Raw genomic sequence first — 8,808 nt, 5'->3', positions numbered from 1 at the left:
CATCCATTCAGACATTCGACCGTTCGTTTTGCATGTTCTTATGTTACGCCAATGCGTATTTTTTCCAGTGGGCTATAAACATTTATTTGTGTGCCGAGACTGATCAAATTGCGATAGGTGTGTATCAGCAGGTGTTTCTGATGAAGATTAATGAGCACAACGCCTGACTCCGGAATGCCGAGACTGACCTATATGCAACGTTGTGCAGCATACAGCTATGCTTCAAACATTCGCAGCTCTTTGCAGTCGAGCTTGAAATCTGCTTGGGATCTTTGAAAATATTTTGACCTGTTCCCCGCTATCACCCCGTATCTGTCTATCTGTCTGTCCGTCTGTCTGTCTGTCTCAGTGTCTGTCCGTCTGTCTCTGTCTGTCTGTCTGTGTGTCCGTCTGTCTGTCTGTCTGTCTGTCTGTCCGTCCGTCTGTCTCTGTGTGTCTGTCTGTCTGTCTGTGTCTCTCTCTGTGTCTCTCTGTTTCTCTGTTTCTCTGTTTCTCTCTCTCTCTCTCTCTCTCTCTCTCTCTCTCTCTCTCTCTCTCTCTCTCTCTCTCTCTCTCTCTCTCTCTCTCTGCCTGTCCCTTCCACCACCTCTGTCCAACAGTTTTATTATCATAAATGTGATTATAAACTTCTAGCTGCTGTGCTTACACACGTGTATTTTTGTTCTTTTTGTGTGCTTCGATTTGTTGCTGTCTGCCATTTTTAAACTGCGGAGCTCTCTAGAAAAATATGGAAATGAAAACAAATTATGTTTGCGGTGGTACGACCAAGTGTATATCTTTTTACTACGATTATCAGGCCGGGATTGGTGAACAGACCTCAAACAGTCAATCAAACAAACAAACAAGCAAGCAAACTCAACTGTTCTTTCCTATTTCTTAGAGCTCGAGACATTTTATTAAAAGTACTTGTTTTTCTTGACTTACGAGTATACTTTGCACGGTTATGTCATCTTCGCGGTGATAACTGTAATTCTCATACGTTTCATCGGCATTACTTTACACTCAATTACATATAATTTAGACAGGTCGCAGCCGATAGAGATTTACAGGTGATTAACGGAAGACATGTGTCGTATGTCATGTACTTCCTATTCACGCAACCAACAGTCATCTTAGGTCACTTTGACCCTGCAGAGGATTAGCACCAGTAAAGAACGCTATGCTCTGCACGCTTTCTGTCGCTCAAAGAACGCTAACTCATGCTTACGTTATAATGCATGACTGCATTTTCGCTTGTCGCTTGAATAAACGTCTCATATATAATCCGCCACGAAATGATTATGGGGTTGGCTGGAGATTGACAAACGAGTGTCTAACAACAACAACAACAACAACAACAACAACAACAACAACAACAAAACAAAGTACAGCAACAACACACACACATACAAATAATTTGACAAAATAAATTACCCTAACGGAACATCTTACAAAAAATTGACTGATAAAACAAACAAACGAACACGCATGTGATCGAGCTGACTAGTCAAAGACTTGATCTGGTTTATTAACGGATTGCGACTAACGAACGAACAGAAAAATTACGACAATTGGTTTCATGTATATGTCGTGCCGAATTCACTTAATTGCCGAATTCGCGGAATCGGCAACATTTTTGCACATTACGCGAAATCGGCAGCATTGTGCCGAAAATGCGAGGCTCCTAAAATGTGTCCATTTCGCAAAAGTAACAGCCAGTCAGTTACTGTTTTTGTCACCAGAACATTGCATTAACATTGCTTTACCTCCCTATTTTAGTTTTTACATTTAGTCAAGTTTTGACTAAATGTTTTAACATAGAGGGGGAATCGAGACGAGGGTCGTGGTGTATGTGTGTGTGTGTGTGTCTGTCTGTGTGTGTGTGTAGAGCGATTCAGACTAAACCACTGGACCGATCTTTATGAAATTTGACATGAGATTTCCTGGGAATGATATCCCCAGATTTTTTTTGATAAATGTCTTTGATGACGTCATATCCGGCTTTTTGTAAAAGTTGAGGCGGCACTGTCACACCCTCATTTTTCAATCAAATTGATTGAAATTTTGGTCAAGCAATCTTCGACAAAAGCCGGACTTTGGTATTGCATTTCAGCTTGGTGGCTTAAAAAAATAATTAATGAATTTGGTCATTAAAAATCGGAAACTTGTCATTAAATTTTGTTTCTTTTAAACGATCCAAAAACAATTTCATCTTATTCTTCGTCATTTTCTGATTCCAAAAACATATACATATGTTATATTTGGATTACAAACAAGCTCTGAAAATTAAAAATATGAAAATTATGATTAAAATTAATTGTCCGAAATCGATTTAGAAACAATTTCATCTTATTCCTTGTCGGTCCCTGATTCCAAAAACATATAGGTATGATATGTTTGGATTAAAAACAAACTCAGTACGCTAAAAACTAAAAGAATAGAGATACAGAAAAGCGTGTTATCCTTCTCAGCGCGACCATTTCCGCACTATTCTGGCTTGTCGATTTCACTGCCTTTGCCACGAGCTGTGGACTGACAAAACTACGAGTATGCGGTCTTGGTGAAAAAATGCAGTGCGTTCAGTTTCAGATGTGTAGTACAAGGTGAAACTTTTCTGAGCGCTGTCCATCATTACTTCACAGGACTTATGAAACCTTATCCTTATCATAAACAGAAAAGAAAGGATTTTTGACATTTACCCTCTTATCTAAATGAGATAAGCAGACAAACAAACAAACAAAAAAACAAATAATCAAAAAATCAATTAACAATTAAGCACAATGACAAGCAAACAAACAAGCAGACTAACAAACTAAAAAGCAAACAAACTACCAAACACAAGTAAGAAAGCAAGTAAACAAACAAACAAACAGTTGTATGAAGAAACCAAACTTTGTTATGGGACAAAAAATATTTGTATTGCATGATGAAGACTTTTGATTGGTCTGTTATGTGACAGATCGTTTTTACCAGTGTATCGCTATAACTACCTCTATAGCTGAGTCTCTCCCGTCAGCCGGAATAGCTCAGTTGGGAGAGCGTTAGACTGAAGATCTAAAGGTCCCTGGTTCGATCCCGGGTTCCGGCACGGAACACTAACCGGCGGTTGACACAAATTTTTGTGTGAAATAAGTAACTTTTTTTCTTTTTTGTATGTGACGATCGAGGCAGAAAAGAAGCACATAACAGATTATTCTGTGGTATTTCTAGAAATTATAATTATTGACCACCAAAAAACACACACAAATACTTAAAACTGCCACTACACGATTGTTGCCCCTCAAAGATTTACTGCTCACCTGAAAGATTATTATCTTTGTATCTTTTGCTACTCACCTTAAAGATTATTATCTTTGTATCTTTTGCTACTGACCTCAAAGATTGTTATCTTAGTTTCTTTTGCTGGCTTAGTCTTTGTTTGAGTCGATGCAGAAGAGTTTATGTCGAATTCTATCAAATGACCTTGTTCGTCGTAGTTAATTGTCCATATTTTACACATTTGCTTTAAAGGTGATTTGTTTCATTCAGGTTATAATTCAAAGTAATTTAAATATCCTAGACCTAGACTCGAATGTGTGCATAAACAATTAAGGTCTACAGATAAACAACGGGAAGTAAACGTTGTAAATATAAACGGTAACAACAAGTTATGCAGAGCCAGTCCTTGGAACCTGTGTGAATTAAGAAACATTCAGATGAAGAAACCAATTTCATCCTCAAAAATTATATTGTCACTATAATAATTGCCTCACACGGTTCTGATTCTTATCCACTTACGTGTTGTATAAACAAACATCTTCGTTCGCTTTTTATGTTTTTGTGTGTGTGTTTTTTTTATTAGTTTTATTAGATCTGTTCAAATTCAATTCTGTTTGCACATGGAGTCAGTTAATGAAGTCGTGTATTTCTGTTAAAACGGCTTCTTTGTTCCTTTTTTTATGTTCTTTATTAACAAAAAAAAGTATTAGTAATCTGTTCACATTCAATATTTTCGGCACTTGGAGTCATTTGAAGTCTTACGCATTTGCGATAAAACGCCCAGGCAGAGAGAGAGTCTGGTATAGATCGTGTAAACAAAATTTTATAAAGGTAGTCCTGAGTATACATGCTCCATGGCTACCCTCTCTGTAAGTTTCACGGGGATAAAATAAGAACAAACATGTCGGTGGCATCCTGCCGTGCTTTGTAAAGAGGTTGCCCGAGGAAAGTATGCAGGCTGAAAGCAGGTGATAAAACGATGCTCGCAGAGAGACGACTGAGCGCGAGGAAAGTATGCAGGCTGAAAGCAGGTGATAAAACGATGCTCGCAGAGAGACGACTGAGCCCGAGAAAAATTGTCAGGAAATAATTATGTAGGTCTAAGAAAATACGTAGAGACCTGTCGGGTCGCTGTGACGTAAGGTTCCCCTGGCTTCGGGGAGTGCCTTGTGTTGTGTGTGTGTGTGTGTGTGTGGGGGGGGGGGGTGGGTTTGTGTGTGGGGGGGTGGTTTTGTGTGTGTGTGTGGGGGGGGGGGAGTGGGTCTGTGTTGGGAGGGTGTGTGTGTGTGTGTGTGTGTGTGTGTGTTCTTATTCCCTTTAGCTTTCTACCTGCAGCGTTTTGTTTTTGTGTTTTGCTTTGTATTGTATCTATTCATTGTGTATGTGTGCCACCCTCTTCTTCTGTCTGTGCCTTCTTGACACCATTTCTTGTCCTTTTCATCGTCATGTTTTTCTTGAACTTCTTCTTCTTTTTCTTCTTTCACATCTAACATCTCCAGACATTTTTATTTCGCTTCTTGTCTTGTCTTGTTCGCCTACTCCTCGTACAAAGTAGAGACCAGAGTGTATATATCAGAGCAGTATATCTTTCCAAGACTCTAACTCGGGAGGTGTTGGCCACCTTCCAGCAATGCCGCATTCCTGGCAAGCATCCATCCCCCATCACCGACCGTGGTTGCCTTGCTTTTCTCTTGCTCTGCTCGTTTTAAGTCGTCTCTGGTGCCTCTCTTGAATACATCCGTCTGTCTTTTGGCTTTGAGAATTTGGCTTTTCTTGGCAAGTTTTGTTTTTTTTCTCAATAAGAGGAAATAGGTTTATATGTTGTACTGGTCACTGGTGCAATTCTTCGATGCACCCGTCTGTCTTTTTTGTCTTTTAGATTTTTGTTTCTCTTTGGCAAGATTTTTTTTTCTCAATAAGAGGGAAAACATTGTATTGCTGCTCACTGGTAGTTTTCTTCGATGCATCCGTCTGTATTTTGCCTTTGAGAATTGGACTTTTCTTGTAAAGTGTTGTTTTTTTCTCAATGAGAGGAAATATATATTGTTCTCCTCACTGGTGCTGTTAATAGAGGCATCCGTCTGTCTTTTGGCTTTGAGAATGTTGCTTTTCCTTGGCAAGAGTAGTTTTTAATTTGTCTCAATTAGAGAAAAAATAGTGTACTGCTCACTGGTGTTTTTCTTCAATGCATCCGTCTTGTCTTTTGGCTTTGAGAATTTAGCTTTTCCTTGGCAAATTTTGTTTTTGATTTTTCTCAATACGGAGAAAGATATTGCACTGCTCATTGGAGCCTTTCTTGAATGCATCTGTCTGTCTTTTGGCTATGAGAATGTTGCTTTAGTTTTGTTTTTAATCATTCCAATAAGAGGAAAGTTATTGTACTGCTCACTGGGACCCTTCTTGGAAATATCCGTAATAACTTTGGTTTTGAGAATTTTGCTTTTTCTTGGCAAGTTTTTTTTCCCCCAATAAGATGAGAGATATTGTACTGCTCTTATCGTAGCAGCAGAATGTATTTATTTTAGTACGCGAGGGATGCGCACTGCTTTTGACATCCGTCGTACTCATGAAGATTTTAATATTATCTCCTCTGTCTGGTGGTTCACTGAAAAGGTGATGGTATTATGAGAGCTGGAGTGTAAACAAGTCATATTCTTTTTGCTGCATGGACATTCTTCGCAAAAGATAAAACTGACTTGTTTTTGGTCGTGTACAACATGAAATGACACTGTTCAGTCTTGCTCGTAACCCAACATTCAACTGTTCACACCGTGTCTGTCTGTCTGTCTGTATGTATGTCTGTCTGTCTGTCTTTATGTATGTATGTATGTATGTCTGTTTTCCTGTTCACAATTTAACACTCATGCTGTCTAAACGTTGATCGTGACCACTTTATTGTCGTCAATTCCTGTAAAATTCTTCATTTTTTTCAACAAGGTACCTGTAGTGATGGCTCAGTAAATTCGTTTTATCCGTGTTTCCCTTTCTGTCTTCTTCGGTTTTGGAGAAAAATGTATGTGCGTGAGATGTCCTTCTTTCTATGTATAATTTGTTTTGCATTCATGTCTTGGACATTTGAAAAGCATGGATTCGTCATAAAATATGGCTTCTGTTATTTTTTGTATACAGAGCTGAGGCTGTCTTTTGAATATCAAAAGAAAGAACAAATGTTCTTCAGTTGTTTTATCACTTGATTCGGACACTTTGGACATGCTGTTGCTCACGTCGGATTAGATCTTAACTTTACCATTCCTACGTTTCCCAAATATCTGCGATTTGGGACGAAAATACCTTGATAGCAGCAACATCATTATGTGCCGGATTACAGGGTTTCTTTTCCTTCGACAAATTTGGCAAAATGGCCAAATAATTTTCGGCAACTTTTGGATGCTTTAGGCAGTCCTTGGCCTCACCTTTCAGCATTCGTGAACTCATTCGACGACTTTGCAAAATAACGACAACGTTTATATTATGGTGATTTAAAATTTAAACATTTTGATTTTTTTTTTTTTTTTTTTTTTTTTTTAGCGGCCCACCTACTAATGATTACTAACCCCATCCCTGCGAGATGCACCTTGCGCTTTGCTTGTCACCCATGATGGGAACTCACCCCACAGACAGAGAACGGTAGATATGTCTGTGAGTCCACCCCACAGACAGAGAACGGTAAATAATGTCTGTGAGTCCACCCCACAGACAGAGAACGGTATATATGTCTGTGAGCCCACCCCACAGACAGAGAACGGTAAATAATGTCTGTGAGCCCACCCCACAGACAAAGAACGGTAGATATGTCTGTGAGCCCACCCCACAGACAGAGAACGGTAGATATGTCTTTGAGTCCACCCCACAGACAGAGAATGGTAGATATGTCTGTGAGCCCACCCCACAGACAGAGAACGGTAAATAATGTCTGTGAGCCCACCCCACAGACAAAGAACGGTAGATATGTCTGTGAACCCACCCACAGACATAGAACGGTAGATATGTCTGTGAGTCCACCCCACAGACATAGAACGGTAGATATGTCTGTGCGTCCACCCCACAGACAGAGAACGGTAGATATGTCTGTGAACCCACCCACAGACAGAGAATGGTAGATATGTCTTTGAGTCCACCCCACAGACAGAGAACGGTAGATATGTCTGTGAGTCCACCCCACAGACAGAGAACGGTAGATATGTCTGTGAGCCCACCCCACAGACAAAGAACGGTAGATATGTCTGTGAACCCACCCACAGACATAGAACGGTAGATATGTCTGTGAGTCCACCCCACAGACAGAGAACGGTAGATATGTCTGTGAGTCCATCCCACAGACAGAGAACGGTAGATATGTCTGTGAGCCCACCCCACAGACAGAGAACGGTAGATATGTCTGTGAGTCCATCCCACAGACAGAGAACGGTAGATATGTCTGTGAGCCCACCCCACAGACAGAGAACGGTAGATATGTCTGTGAGCCCACCCCACAGACAGAGAACGGTAGATATGTCTGTGAGCCCACCCCACAGACGACATAGAACGGTAGATATGTCTGTGAGCCCACCCCACAGACAGAGAACGGTAGATATGTCTGTGAGCCCACCCCACAGACAGAGAACGGTAGATATGTCTGTGAGCCCACCCCACAGACAGAGAACGGTAGATATGTCTGTGAGCCCACCCCACAGCCATAGAACAGTAGATATGTCTGTGAGCCCACCCCTGTCTTGATCACCTTACCTAACATTCTGTTAATTTTGGGCGTTTGAAGATTGGGCGTCGCTTACTGCTCTTTTTCTTACTCTCCGTAGAAATTGTTTATCTTTAGCTTCCAACTGCCGCTAATGATTGTGGAGTCGAGGAAGTTGGCCAAGGGCAGGTCAGCATGGCTCCAGACACTGAATGCCCCCACCCCCGTCCTCCGATCCAGATTCCTCCCGCCTTCTCAACAGACAGATACACAGGTGCAGAAAGGTTCTTCATTATATATAATTATGTGGCATACATCGAAGCAAAGTGTTATGCTCTCCTTCCACCTTCTCTTCGTAGATCTCTGTCCTCGCGCCGCTCCCCCCCCCCCCACCCTCCACCCCCCCCCCCCCCCACCCCCTCTCTGCACCCATATCCGCACCCTTATCACCAACCTTCCACCCCACCCAAACCACTTTCACTGACAACTCTCAAGTCACACTGACATTGATAAAAAGGGAAGACAGTTCGTTTTTTTGTCTGTAGATGGGCACACAGAGATATAGAGAAAAACATGCCTCATGCAGTCTCTTTATCCCATTCCGCAATCTGTGCTCTATCTCTGTGGCCTGGCTGCAACACAATGGGGGGAGGTGGAGGCAGCAGCTGTTTATATGTAGAGTAGATCACATTCAAGTTGGCAAAGATTCTGACACTGAGTGTGGGATTCTACCGCCACATCACAGGCGCTGGTCGCTGTAACTCTTACATTTTATGTGCAGCAACATATGCATTAGTGTACGTACATCATATACATTGGAGAACTCAAATATAAAAAGGACTCAAATCTGAGGACTAACATCTGAGGAGGACTAAAATCTGAGAAGGACTAAAATC

The 8,808-nt window shown here is 41.1% G+C and overlaps 1 non-coding gene across 1 annotated transcript; it reads left to right on the top strand.

Annotated features, from left to right (window-relative positions):
- Positions 1–2,994: 2,994 nt before the first annotated feature.
- On the top strand, positions 2,995–3,067 carry Trnaf-gaa (transfer RNA phenylalanine (anticodon GAA)). Its single transcript has one exon. It is a non-coding gene; the product is annotated as a tRNA-Phe (tRNA).
- Positions 3,068–8,808: the final 5,741 nt, after the last annotated feature.

The sequence above is a fragment of the Littorina saxatilis genome, linkage group LG12 (genome assembly GCF_037325665.1).
Source record: "Littorina saxatilis isolate snail1 linkage group LG12, US_GU_Lsax_2.0, whole genome shotgun sequence".
Taxonomy (NCBI): domain Eukaryota; kingdom Metazoa; phylum Mollusca; class Gastropoda; order Littorinimorpha; family Littorinidae; genus Littorina; species Littorina saxatilis.
Note: the sequence above shows the minus strand (reverse complement) of the source record. Positions and strands in the feature narration are given on the sequence as shown.